Below are 16,134 nucleotides of genomic sequence, written 5' to 3' on the forward strand. Positions count from 1 at the left end.
CTGCAACACAGCATTGGTCAGTAGAACCTGCAACACAGCATTGGTCAGTAGAACCTGCAATATGGCACTGGCCAGTCAAACCTGAAACACAGCATTGGTCAGTAGAACCTGCAACACAGCATTGGTCAGTAGAACCTGCAACAAAGCATTGGTCAGTCAAACCTGCAACATGGCACTGGTCAGTCAAACCTGCAACACAGCACTGGTCAGTCAAACCTGTAAAATAGCAGGTACCACAGCACTGATCACTGATCAGCCAGGCACACAACACAAAACCAATCAGTCAGGTCCATGTACACTGTGTAGGTACATTAACAGGTACAGTCAGATCCATGTACACTGTGAAGGTACATTAACACGTACAGTCAGGTCCATGTACACTGTGAAGGTACATTAACACGTACAGTCAGGTCCATGTACACTGTGAAGGTACATTTCAGTTAAAGTAAAAAATTAACACGTACAGTCAGGTCCAAAATTATGCCAGGAGGCAAAAACTTAGCCTCAAGTGGATCTTCCAGCACACTTAAAAAACCCAAGCACACAAAGAAAACGAAAGCACGCATAAAAACCCAAAGCACACATAAAAAAACAAGCACACCTAAACACCCAAAGCGCACATAAAAAACCCAAGCGCACATTCAAAAAACAAGCACACATAAAACCCCAAGCACACATAAACACTCCCAAGCACACATAAACACCCCCAAGCAAACCCAAACACCCCCTAGCACACATAAACATCCAAAGCACACATAAACACCCAAAGCACACCTAAACACCCTTAGCACACATAAACACCCAAAGCACACATAAACACCCAAGCACACATAAACACCCAAAGCACACATAAACACCCAAAGCACACATAAACACCCTTAGCACACATAAACACCCCTTAGCACACCTAAACACCCCAAGCACACATAACCACCCCTTAGCACACATAACCACCCCTTAGCACACATAAACACCCCTTAGCACACATAACCACCCCCTAACACAAATAAACACCCCTTAACACACATAAACACCCCTTAACACACATAAACACCCCTTAACACACATAAACACCCCTTAGCACACATAAACACCCCTTAGCACACATAAACAACCCTTAGCACACATAAACACCCCCAAGCACACATAAAAACAAACAAACAAACAAGCACACATAAACATCCCTTAGCACACATAAACACCCCTTAGCACAAATACACAACCCTAAGCACACATAAACATCCCCAAACACCGCTAAACACCCCCCAGCACACATAAACTCCCCAAGCACACATAAAACCCCCAAGCACACATAAACACCCCCAAGCACACATAAAATCCCCAAGAACACATAAAACCCCCAAGCACACATAAACATCCCCAAGCACACATAAAACCCCCAAGCACACATAAAATCCCCAAGAACACATAAAACCCCCAAGCACACATAAACACCCCTTAACACACATAAACACCCCTTAGCACACATAACCACCCCTTAACACACATAAACACCCCTTAGCACACATAAACAACCCTTAGCACACGTAAACACCCCTTAGCACAAATAAACAACCCTAAACACACATAAACATCCCCAAACACTGCTAAACACCCCCAGCACACATAAACAACCCCAAGCACACAAAAAAACAAACAAACAAACAAGCACACATAAACACCCCTTAACACACATAAACACCCCTTAGCACAAATAAACAACCCTAAGCACACATAAACATCCCCAAACACCGCTAAACACCCCCCAGCACACATAAACATCCCCAAACACCGCTAAACACCCCCCAGCACACATAAACACTCCTTAGCACACATAAACACCCCCAAGCACACATAAATACCCCCAAGCACACATAAAAACCCCAAGCACACATAAACATCCCCCAAGGACACATAAAACCCCCAAGCACACATAAACACCCCCAAGCACACATAAAATCCCCAAGAACACATAAAACCCCCAAGCACACATAAAACCCCCAAGCACACATAAACTCCCCAAGCACACATAAAACCCCCAAGCACACATAAAACCCCCAAGCACACATAAAACCCCCAAGCACACATAAACACCCCCAAGCACACATAAAATCCCCAAGAACACATAAAACCCCCAAGCACACATAAACACCCCTTAACACACATAAACACCCCTTAGCACACATAACCACCCCTTAACTGTTATGCAGGTGAATGAGGACCCAAAAGCGACTTGGCGAAAACAGAGTTTTTAATCCAGTAAGAAACTTTACAAAACAAAAAGCATAATACTACTCGTAAAGACGAGAACAGACTGGAGACTTGATCGAGAACTGCAGGTTGCCTCGGGAAGGCACTTGAACCTAGCAGACTCAGACACCTGCTCACCACGCAGCATCTGAGGGAAACACGACACGACAGGGCAAAACATAGACACAGCACGGTGAATTATAGATAAGGATCCGACGGGGCAGGAACGGAAAACAAGGAGAGAAATAGGGACTCTAATCAGGGAAAAGGATCGGGAACAGGTGTGGGAAGACTAAATGATTGATTAGGGGAATAGGAACAGCTGGGAGCAGGAACGGAACGATAGAGAGAAGAGAGAGCGAGAGAGTGAGAGAGGGAGGGGGAGAGAGAGGGATAGAAAGAGGGAAAGAACCTAATAAGACCAGCAGAGGGAAACGAATAGAAGGGGAAGCACAGGGACAAGACATGATAATTAATGACAAAACATGACAGTACCCCCCACTCACCGAGCGCCTCCTGGCGCACTCGAGGAGGAACCCTGGCGGCAACGGAGGAAATCATCAATAAGCGAACGGTCCAGCACGTCCCGAGACGGAACCCAACTCCTCTCCTCAGGACCGTAACCCTCCCAATCCACTAAGTATTGGTGACCCCGTCCCCGAGAACGCATGTCCATGATCTTACGTACCTTGTAAATAGGTGCGCTCTCGACAAGGACGGGAGGGGGGAGGGAAGACGAACGGGGTGCGAAGAAAGGGCTTGACACAGGAGACATGGAAGACAGGATGGACGCGACGAAGATGTCGCGGAAGAAGCAGTCGCACAGCGACAGGATTGACGACCTGGGAGACACGGAACGGACCAATGAACCGCGGAGTCAACTTACGAGAAGCTGTCGTAAGAGGAAGGTTGCGAGTGGAAAGCCACACTCTCTGGCCGCAACAATACCTTGGACTCTTAATCCTGCGTTTATTGGCGGCTCTCACAGTCTGTGCCCTGTAGCGGCAAAGTGCAGACCTCACCCTCCTCCAGGTGCGCTCACAACGTTGGACAAACGCTTGAGCGGAGGGAACGCTGGACTCGGCAAGCTGGGATGAGAACAGAGGAGGCTGGTAACCCAGACTACTCTGAAACGGAGATAACCCGGTAGCAGACGAAGGAAGCGAGTTGTGAGCGTATTCTGCCCAGGGAGCTGTTCTGCCCAAGACGCAGGGTTTCTGAAAGAAAGGCTGCGTAGTATGCGACCAATCGTCTGATTGGCCCTCTCTGCTTGACCGTTAGACTGGGGATGAAACCCGGAAGAGAGACTGACGGACGCACCAATCAAACGACAGAACTCCCTCCAAAACTGTGACGTGAATTGCGGGCCTCTGTCTGAAACGGCGTCTAACGGGAGGCCATGAATTCTGAACACATTCTCGATAATGATTTGTGCCGTCTCCTTAGCGGAAGGAAGTTTAGCGAGGGGAATGAAATGTGCCGCCTTAGAGAACCTATCGACAACCGTAAGAATCACAGTCTTCCCCGCAGACAAAGGCAGACCGGTAATGAAGTCTAGGGCGATGTGAGACCATGGTCGAGAAGGAATGGGGAGCGGTCTGAGACGACCGGCAGGAGGAGAGTTACCCGACTTAGTCTGCGCGCAGTCCGAACAAGCAGCCACGAAACGGCGCGTGTCACGCTCCTGAGTCGGCCACCAAAAGCGCTGGCGAATAGACGCAAGAGTGCCTCGAACACCGGGATGACCAGCTAACTTGGCAGAGTGAGCCCACTGAAGAACAGCCAGACGAGTGGAAACAGGAACGAAAAGGAGGTTACTAGGACAAGCGCGCGCGACGCAGTGTGCGTGAGTGCTTGCTTAACCTGTCTTTCAATTCCCCAGACTGTCAACCCGACAACACGCCCATAAGGAAGAATCCCCTCGGGATCAGTAGAAGCCACAGAAGAACTAAACAGACGGGATAAGGCATCAGGCTTGGTGTTCTTGCTACCCGGACGGTAAGAAATCACAAACTCGAAACGAGCGAAAAACAACGCCCAACGAGCTTGACGGGCATTAAGTCGTTTGGCAGAACGGATGTACTCAAGGTTCTTATGGTCTGTCCAAACGACAAAAGGAACGGTCGCCCCCTCCAACCACTGTCGCCATTCGCCTAGGGCTAAGCGGATGGCGAGCAGTTCACGGTTACCCACATCATAGTTGCGCTCAGATGGCGACAGGCGATGAGAAAAATAAGCGCAAGGATGAACCTTATCGTCAGACTGGAAGCGCTGGGATAGAATGGCTCCCACGCCTACCTCTGAAGCGTCAACCTCGACAATGAATTGTCTAGTGACGTCAGGAGTAACGAGGATAGGAGCGGACGTAAAACGTTCTTTTAGAAGATCAAAAGCTCCTGGGCGGAACCGGACCACTTAAAACACGTCTTGACAGAAGTAAGAGCTGTGAGAGGGGCAGCAACTTGACCGAAATTACGAATGAAACGCCGATAGAAATTAGCGAAACCTAAAAAGCGCTGCAACTCGACACGTGACCTTGGAACGGGCCAATCACTGACAGCTTGGACCTTAGCGGAATCCATCTGAATGCCTTCAGCGGAAATAACGGAACCGAGAAAAGTAACGGAGGAGACATGAAAAGAGCACTTCTCAGCCTTTACGTAGAGACAATTCTCTAAAAGGCGCTGTAGAACACGTCGAACGTGCTGAACATGAATCTCGAGTGACGTTGAAAAAATCAGGATATCGTCAAGATAGACAAAAACAAAGATGTTCAGCATGTCTCTCAGAACATCATTAACTAATGCCTGAAAAACAGCTGGCGCATTGGCGAGACCAAACGGCAGAACCCGGTACTCAAAATGCCCTAACGGAGTGTTAAACGCCGTTTTCCACTCGTCCCCCTCTCTGACAAAACATGACATTAACACACATAAACACCCCTTAGCACACATAAACAACCCTTAGCACACGTAAACACCCCTTAGCACAAATAAACAACCCTAAACACACATAAACATCCCCAAACACTGCTAAACACCCCCAGCACACATAAACAACCCCAAGCACACATAAAAACAAACAAACAAACAAGCACACATAAACACCCCTTAACACACATAAACACCCCTTAGCACAAATAAACAACCCTAAGCACACATAAACATCCCCAAACACCGCTAAACACCCCCCAGCACACATAAACATCCCCAAACACCGCTAAACACCCCCAAGCACACATAAAAAACCCAAGCACACATAAACATCCCCCAAGGACACATAAAACCCCCAAGCACACATAAACACCCCCAAGCACACATAAAATCCCCAAGAACACATAAAACCCCCAAGCACACATAAAACCCCCAAGCACACATAAACTCCCCAAGCACACATAAAACCCCCAAGCACACATAAAACCCCCAAGCACACATAAAAACCCCAAGCACACATAAACACCCCCAAGCACACATAAAATCCCCAAGAACACATAAAACCCCCAAGCACACATAAACATCCCCAAGCACACATAAAACCCCCAAGCACACATAAAACCCCCAAGCACACATAAAACCCCCAAGCACACATAAACACTCCTTAGCACACATAAACACTCCTTAGCACACAAAAACATCCCCAAGCACACATAAACACCCCAAGCACACATAAACACCCTTTAGCACACATAAACGCCCCTTAGCACACATAAAATCCCCAAGAACACATAAAACCCCCAAGCACACATAAACACTCCTTAGCACACATAAAACCCCCAAGCACACATAAAACCCCCAAGCACACATAAACATCCCCAAGCACACATAAAACCCCCAAGCACACATAAACATCCCCAAGCACACATAAACAACCCCAAGCACACGTAGAAAAACAGCACACATAAACACCCCAAGCACACATAAACACCCCCAAGGACACATAAAAACAAGCACACATAAAATCCCCAAGCACACATAAACAACCCCAAGCACACATAAACAACCCCAAGCACACATAAACACCCCAAGCACACATAAACACCCCAAGCACACATAAACACCCCAAGCACACATAAACACCCCCTAACACATAAACACCCCAAGCACACATAAACACCCCAAGCACACATAAACAACCCCAAGCACACATAAACACCCCTTAGCACACATAAACACCCCTTAGCACACATAAACACCCCAAGCACACATAAACACCCCAAGCACACATAAACACCCCAAGCACACATAAACAACCCCAAGCACACATAAACCCCCAAGCACACATTAACACCCCAAGCACACATTAACACCCCAAGCACACATAAACACCCCAAGCACACATAAACACCCCAAGCACACATAAACACCCCCTAACACATAAACATCCCCAAGCACACATAAAAACCCCAAGCACACATAAACAACCCCAAGCACACATAAACACCCCTTAGCACACATAAACACCCCCAAGGACACATAAAAACAAGCACACATAAAATCCCCAAGCACACATAAACAACCCCAAGCACACATAAACACCCCTTAGCACACATAAACACCCCAAGCACACATAAACACCCCAAGCACACATAAACACCCCAAGCACACATAAACACTCCTTAGCACACATAAACACCCCTTAGCACACATAAACACCCCAAGCACACATAAACACCCCAAGCACACATAAACACTCCCCCAAGCACACATAAACACCCCTTAGCACACATAAACACCCCTTAGCACACATAAACACCCCAAGCACACATAAACACCCCAAGCACACATAAACACCCCAAGCACACATAAACAACCCCAAGCACACATAAACCCCCAAGCACACATTAACACCCCAAGCACACATTAACACCCCAAGCACACATAAACACCCCAAGCACACATAAACACCCCAAGCACACATAAACAACCCCAAGCACACATAAAAACCCCAAGCACACATTAACACCCCAAGCACACATAAACACCCCAAGCACACATAAACACCCCAAGCACACATAAACACCCCAAGCAAGCACAAACACCCCATAAACACCCCTAACACATAAACATCCCCAAGCACACATAAAAACCCCAAGCACACATAAACAACCCCAAGCACACATAAACACCCCATAGCACACATAAACACCCCCAAGCACACATTAACACCCCAAGCACACATAAAAACCCCAAGTACACATAAACAACCCCAAGCACACATAAACACCCCAAGCACACATAAACAACCCCAAGCACACATAAACAACCCCAAGCACACATAAACACCCCAAGCACACATAAACACCCCAAGCACACATAAACAACCCCAAGCACACATAAACACCCCCTAACACATAAACACCCAAAGCACACATCAACATCCCCAAGCACACATAAACATCCCTTAGCACACATTAACACCCCTTAGCACAAATAAACAACCCTAAGCACACATAAACATCCCCAAACACCGCTAAACACCCCCCAGCACACATAAACTCCCCAAGCACACATCAAATCCCCAAGCACACATAAAACCCCCAAGCACACATAAACATCCCCAAGCACACATAAAACCCCCAAGCACACATAAACATCCCCAAGCACACATAAACACTCCTTAGCACACATAACCACCCCCTAACACACATAAACACCCCTTAACACACATAAACACCCCTTAACACACATAAACACCCCTTAGCACACATAAACAACCCTTAGCACACGTAAACACCCCTTAGCACAAATAAACAACCCTAAACACACATAAACATCCCCAAACACTGCTAAACACCCCCCAGCACACATAAACAACCCCAAGCACACATAAAAACAAACAAACAAACAAGCACACATAAACACCCCTTAACACACATAAACACCCCTTAGCACAAATAAACAACCCTTAGCACACGTAAACACCCCTTGGCACAAATAAACAACCCTAAACACACATAAACATCCCCAAACACCGCTAAACACCCCCAGCACACATAAACATCCCCAAACACCGCTAAACACCCCCCAGCACACATAAACATCCCCAAACACCGCTAAACACCCCCCAGCACACATACACTCCCCAAGCACACATAAAACCCCCAAGCACACATAAACTCCCCAAGCACACATAAAACCCCCAGCACACATACACTCCCCAAGCACACATAAACACCCCCAAGCACACATAAAATCCCCAAGAACACATAAAACCCCCAAGCACACATAAACATCCCCAAGCACACATAAAACCCCCAAGCACACATAAACATCCCCAAGCACACATAAACACTCCTTAGCACTCATAAACACTCCTTAGCACACAAAAACATCCCCAAGCACACATAAACACCCCTTAGCACACATAAACACCCTTTAGCACACATAAACGCCCCTTAGCACACATAAAATCCCCAAGAACACATAAAACCCCCAAGCACACATAAACACCCCCAAGCACACATAAATACACCCAAGCACACATAAAACCCCCAAGCACACATAAAACCCCCAAGCACACATAAACATCCCCAAGCACACATAAAACCCCCAAGCACACATAAACATCCCCAAGCACACATAAACAACCCCAAGCACACGTAAAAAAACAGCACACATAAACACCCCAAGCACACATAAACACCCCCAAGCACACATAAATACCCCCAAGCACACCTAAACAACCCCTAACACACATAAACACTCCCAAGCACACATAAACATCCCCAAGCACACATAAACCCCCAAGCACACATAAACACCCCAAGCACACATAAAACCCCCAAGCACACATAAACACCCCCAAGCACACATAAACAACCCCAAGCACACATAAAATCCCCAAGCACACATAAACTCCCCAAGCACACATAAAACCCCCAAGCACACATAAATACCCCCAAGCACACATAAAAACCCCAAGCACACATAAAACCCCCAAGCACACATAAAACCCCCAAGCACACATAAATACCCCCAAGCACACATAAACACCCCCAAGCACACATAAATACCCCCAAGCACACATAAAAACCCCAAGCACACATTAAAAAAAAAACAAACACATAAAACCCCAAGCACACATAAAACCCCAAGCACACATAAAACCCCAAGCACACATAAACCCCCAAGCACACATGTAACCCCCAAGCACACATAAAACCCCAAGCTCACATAAACACCCCAAGCACACATAAAACCGCCAAACACACACAAAACCCCCAAGCACACATAAACATCCCCAAGCACACATAAAACCCCCAGCACACATAAACACCCCCAATGACACATAAAAACAAGCACACATAAAAACAAGCACACATAAAAGTCCCAAGCACACATAAAACCCCCAAGCACACATAAACATCCCCAAGCACACATAAACACCCCCAAGCACACATAAATACCCCCAAGCACACATAAAACCCCCAAGCACACATAAACATCCCCAAGGACACATAAAACCCCCAAGCACACATAAACATCCCCCAAGGACACATAAAAAACCCAAGCACACATAAAACCCCCAAGGACACATAAAAACAAGCACACATAAAAAACCCAAGCACACATAAACACCCCTTAGCACACATAAACACCCCTTAGCACACATAAACACCCCAAGCACACATAAAAACCCCAAGCACACATAAACACCCCTTAGCACACATAAACACCCCTTAGCACACATAAACACCCCTTAGCACACATAAACACCCCAAGCACACATAAACCCCCAAGCACACATTAACACCCCAAGTACACATAAAAACCCCAAGCACACATAAACAACCCCAAGCACACATAAACACCCCAAGCACACATAAACACCCCCTAACACATAAACACCCCTTAGCACACATCAACACCCCCAAGCACACATAAACATCCCCAAGCACACCAAAACACCCCCTAACACATAAACACCCCAAGCACACGTAAAAAAAACAGCACACATAAACACCCCAAGCACACATAAATACCCCCAAGCACACCTAAACACCCCCTAACACACACAACACTCCCAAGCACACATAAATACCCCCAAGCACACATAAACAACCCCAAGCACACATAAACAACCCCAAGCACACATAAACACCCCAAGCACACATAAACAACCCCAAGCACACATAAAACCCCAAGCACACATAAACACCCCCTAACACATAAACACTCCCAAGCACACATAAAACCCCAAGCACACATAAACACCCCTAACACATAAACACCCCAAGCACACATAAACAACCCCAAGCACGCATAAACACCCCCTAACACATAAACACCCCAAGCACACATAAACACCCCCAAGCACACATAAACAACCCCAAGCACGCATAAACACCCCTAACACATAAACACCCCTTAGCACACATAAACAACCCCAAGCACACATAAACACCCCAAGCACACATAAACACCCCAAGCACACATAAAACCCCCAAGCACACATAAACACCCCAAGCACACATAAACAACCCCAAGCACACATAAACACCTCCTAACACATAAACACCTCCTAACACATAAACACCCCAAGCACACATAAACAACCCCAAGCACACATAAACACCTCCTAACACATAAACACCCCCTAACACATAAACAACCCCAAGCACACATAAACACCCCAAGCACACATAAACACCCCCTAACACATAAACACCCCTTAGCACACATCAACACCCCCAAGCACACATAAACATCCCCAAGCACACCAAAACACCCCCTAACACATAAACACCCCAAGCACACGTAAAAAAAAACAGCACACATAAACACCCCAAGCACACCTAAACACCCCCTAACACACACAACACTCCCAAGCACACATAAATACCCCCAAGCACACATAAACAACCCCAAGCACACATAAACAACCCCAAGCACACATAAACACCCCAAGCACACATAAACAACCCCAAGCACACATAAAACCCCCAAGCACACATAAACACCCCCTAACACATAAACACTCCCAAGCACACATAAAACCCCCAAGCACACATAAACACCCCCTAACACATAAACACCCCAAGCACACATAAACAACCCCAAGCACGCATAAACACCCCCTAACACATAAACACCCCAAGCACACATAAACACCCCCAAGCACACATAAACAACCCCAAGCACGCATAAACACCCCCTAACACATAAACACCCCTTAGCACACATAAACAACCCCAAGCACACATAAACACCCCAAGCACACATAAACACCCCAAGCACACATAAAACCCCCAAGCACACATAAACACCCCAAGCACACATAAACAACCCCAAGCACACATAAACACCTCCTAACACATAAACACCTCCTAACACATAAACACCCCCTAACACATAAACAACCCCAAGCACACATCAACACCCCCAAGCACATAAACACCCCCTAACACATAAACACCCCCTAACACATGTAAAAATCCATAAAGAAATGGTTAATTGACCACAAAATCAACATTTTGAAATGGCTGTCTGTCTCCTGACTTTTTTAAACCAGGGTGTCTGTAGTGACACCTCAAGCACTGAGATGCAGTGCCTTAGACCGCTGTGCCACTCAGGACTTGGTTTGAATTGAAGAGGGCAGTCCATAAGTACCGACTAAGGATATCAAGAATGTGGAAAGATTCTGTATGGAGGGATGGTCTATAATCCCTTCCAATGTGCTCTCTAATCTCATAAAACATTTGAGAAAAAGGCTCAGTGCCATTCTCGTTGCAAGGTGGGGTATTGAAAAGTATTGAAAACAGGGGTGCCAATCATACTTGTTAAACTAAATATGTTTCTCTGAGCATTTGTATTAGTATAATTGAGCATACCTACATAGCTCAGTATTTGTGTTATTTCATACAGTCCTTTTTTGCTCATCTTTATCAATAATAATACTTTTGGAAATGACTGAATGATGGTTGTTTTATGGCAATGGACAGTGAAAGAATGATGTCAGAGACTGGAGTGTCAACATATGGCTCTGTCAGATATGTAACACAGTCTGTGTTGGTCGATAGCGAATTCTGTTTACTCCCTACTGGTCTCCGCTGAGGTTTCCTGTGAGAATGTTGTGCTATGTTGTCAGAGAAGTGTCCAAGCATTGCCAGTCAACCATGTGGGAATGCCTGATCTGTCTCCCAGATGACAGCCCTCAGTGAAGTTTGACCCTGGGCTGTCTCAGTGTCTGGCCAATGAGGAGAGCCGCCTAACAGGCCTGCCTAGTTAAGAGCGTGACTCAAGACCTTTTCACCCTGGGGTTTTCCTCGTCTATTTCTGCTTTGGTTTCTTTCCACATATCATTCTTGGTTCTTTTTCCTGTCTCCCTGTTTACCTTCCTCCTTCTTTCAGTCCTTTTTCCCTGGATGTCACCTGGCCCTCTGCAAGGTCCCCTTCTCCCTGGACGCCACCTGTCCCTCTGTAAGGTCCCCTTCTCCCTGGAAGTCACCTGGCCCTCTGTAAGGTCCCCTTCTCCCTGGAAGTCACCTGTCTCTCTGTAAGGTCCCCTTCTCCCTGGACCTCACCTGTCCCTCTGTAAGGTCCCCTTCTCCCTGGACGTCACCTGTCCCTCTGTAAGGTCCCCTTCTCCCTGGACGCCACCTGTCCCTCTGTAAGGTCCCCTTCTCCCTGGAAGTCACCTGTCTCTCTGTAAGGTCCCCTTCTCCCTGGAAGTCACCTGTCTCTCTGTAAGGTCCCCTTCTCCCTGGACCTCACCTGTCCCTCTGTAAGGTCCTTGCTACTTTTCCCTCTATATATTGGATTCAGTACTCCTCGATGTCGCCAGGCGGAAGGGGCTAATCATTCTCGTGTCGCCTTCCCTAGCCCTTTGATACTTAATTAACCTGCTTGCTACGCCAAGCAGCTGCTTCTCCAATCAGCAGCCCATTCCAAAGGCAATCTCCCCATCACCACGAGAGGCTTTTCATTAACGCAGCCGATGGCATTTCATCATTCCGACAGCGATCCCTTTCTCTCTCCTCTCCTCTTTCCTCTCTCTCTCTCTCTGCTTCATCAGCAACTGCTGGAGTATGGCAGCCAGGGCGTTTCTTACGGCGCAGTGTGAAAACAGAGATTAGAGGGTTTTCATACCATGCAACATCAGGGAACAGTCTGGAGGTTGTCGGGGTTAAGAAGGAAACTGTTCTGCCGATCTGTGGGGGCTGAGTCTTTTCCTGTCTGAGTTTCTATTGGGAAGAATTCAAACGGTGTGTTGAAAAGTGTTCCATCCTAGTCTCTAATGTGTTTTTCTCTTATAATATAATAATAATAATAATAATATAATAATAATATATGCCATTTAGCAGATGCTTTTATCCAAAGCGACTTACAGTCATGTGTGCATACATTCTACATATGGGTGGTCCCGGGAATCGAACCCACTACCCTGGCATTACAAGCGCCATGCTCTACCAACTGAGCTACAGAAGGACCACCACTCTTCCATGTCATGTGTTGTACGGTGCCTCTTCTCTCTCTCATTAGAAGCCCCAGTCTGACATTAGTATTCACGGTGGTTAGCCTTGCGAAGTTTGTATCTTGAGTAATGTTGCTTTGTATTATACTACAGTTGCGTCTGCAACTGCAGTATAAGGAATAAATAGGAATAAATAGGATGGTGTTGCTGCAGGCCTGCAGCACTGAATGTTCTGCCGAGATAATTGGCTAAATCACACACATGCACATATAGACATAGGCAGGCACCTTTACCACCCATGAACAAACACCTCCTCCTTCCCCATTTCTCTCACCTCCCTTCTTTCTCTCTATTTCTCTCTCACACACTCATATACACATACACATCTTAACTACACACGAACAAACAGTTCCTCTCCTCGCCCCACTCCCTCCTCCTCTCTCTCCTCCTTCCCCTACCTCTCCCTCTCTTCTTCCTCTCTCTCCTCCTTCCCCTAACTCTCTCTCTCTCTTCCTCCTCCTCTCTCCTACCTCTCTCTCTTGCTCCTCTCTCTCCTCCTTCCCCTACCTCTCCCTCTCTTCCTCCTCTCTCTCCTCCTTCCCCTACCTCTCCCTCTCTTCTTCCTCTCTCTCCTCCTTCTCCTAACTCACTCTCTCTTCCTCCTCCTCTCTCCTATCTCTCTCTCTTCCTCCTCTCTCTCCTCCTTCCCCTACCTCTCCCCCTCTCTCTCTTCCTTCTCTCTCCCTCTCTCTCTTCCTTCTCTCTCCTACCTCTCTCTCTCTTCCTCCTCTCTCCTACCTCTCTCTCTTCCTCCTCTCTCCTACCTCTCTCTCTCTCTTCCTCCTCTCTCCTACCTCTCTGTCTCTTTCTTCTCCCTCTCTTCCTCCTCTCTCCTACCTCTCTGTCTTTCTCCCTCCTCCTTCCCCTACCTCTCTGTCTCTCCGCTCCCACAAAAACAAACACACACACACAAACATGCCGCAGGTTAATCCATACCCGTGGGCAGACTTTCGGAGAGAGTTATATGATGCCTTCTTTCCTCTCTCTCTCCTCCTCTTTAATAATTCACCTGAGCTGAAACACATTAGCCCTGTCAGTTCCTGTCTGGTCGACAGAGCGTGAAGACGGCATTACAAACTCCTAGCCCCCCCCCCCACCGTTCCCCATTCCCCATCCCATGTCTTCACACACCTCTCCTTTCACCTCAACCAATTTTATTGCGTTAGAAGTCGAGGTACAGCATCTGTGTTCGCTCGGCCAGCATCTGTGAGGAGCGGCCTAACGTAACCATGCCCCCGAGTAGGGTACAGTCGTAGGGTACTCCTGATACTCCCATGAGCTGTATAAGGCTATAAGGCTATAAGCAAACAAGAAAATGCTCAACCAGAGGCGTAGCTCCTAGTGGTCGTTGATTTGAATACAGGAAAAAATCTATCTATTTTCCCTCATTTCTACCAGCAACGTCTTGTGTGCAACTAGAGGCAAAACAACTCTAGATCACCTTTACTCCACACACAGAAATGCATACAAAGCTCTCCCTCACCCTCCATTTGGGAAATCTCACCATAACTCTGTCCTCCTGATTCCTGCTTACAAGCAAAAACTCCAACAGGAAGTACCAGTGACGCGCTCAATACTGAAGCGGTCAGATGAAGCTCTTGCTAAGCTACAGGAATGTTTTGCTAGCGCACACAGGAATACGTTGCAGGATTTATCCAATAGCATTAATGAGTTTACCACGTTCGTCAACGGCTTCATTAAGTGCATCGACATTGTCTTCCCCACATTAACTGTACATACATATCCCAACCAGAAGCCATGGATTACGGGCAACATTCATACTCAACTAAAGGCTAGAGCTGCCGCTTTCAAAGAGCGGGACACCAATCTGGATGCTTATAAGAATTCCCACTACGTCCGCCAACAAACCATCACACAGGCAAAGCATCAATACAGGACTAAGATTGAATCCTACTACACTGGCTCTGACACTTGTCGGCTGTGACAGCAGTGCTTGCACACTATCACGGATTACAAAAGGGAAACCCAGCCCCAAGCTACCCAGTGACCACGAGCATACCAGATGAGCTAAATGCCTTCTATGCTCGCCTCGAGCCAAGCAACACTGAACCATGCATGAGGGCTGTTTCGGACAACTGTGTGATCATGCTCTCCGTAGCCGATGTAAGACCTTTAACCAGGTCTCAGGGCCAAAGGGATTACCAGGATACGTACTCTGAGCATGCGCTGCCGTCTAGTGACTTCACTAATATTTTCAATCTCTCCCTGACCCAGTCTGTAATACCTACATCAGGGATCATCAACTAGATTCAGCCGCGGGCTGATTTTTTATTGTGTGGATGGTCAGGGGGCTGGACCATAATTGACCTTAAGAAGCCTAAACAGATATAATAATTGACAAAAATATTCTAATGTCAGACCTTGCTTGCTTACATTTATATACGGTCACAT

General features: G+C 46.9%; 1 protein-coding gene across 1 annotated transcript in view; it reads left to right on the top strand.

Annotated features, from left to right (window-relative positions):
- Positions 1–16,134, top strand: part of slc12a5a (solute carrier family 12 member 5a) — a 280,430-nt gene that overhangs the window by 188,534 nt on the left and 75,762 nt on the right.

The sequence above is a fragment of the Oncorhynchus gorbuscha genome, linkage group LG03 (genome assembly GCF_021184085.1).
Source record: "Oncorhynchus gorbuscha isolate QuinsamMale2020 ecotype Even-year linkage group LG03, OgorEven_v1.0, whole genome shotgun sequence".
Taxonomy (NCBI): domain Eukaryota; kingdom Metazoa; phylum Chordata; class Actinopteri; order Salmoniformes; family Salmonidae; genus Oncorhynchus; species Oncorhynchus gorbuscha.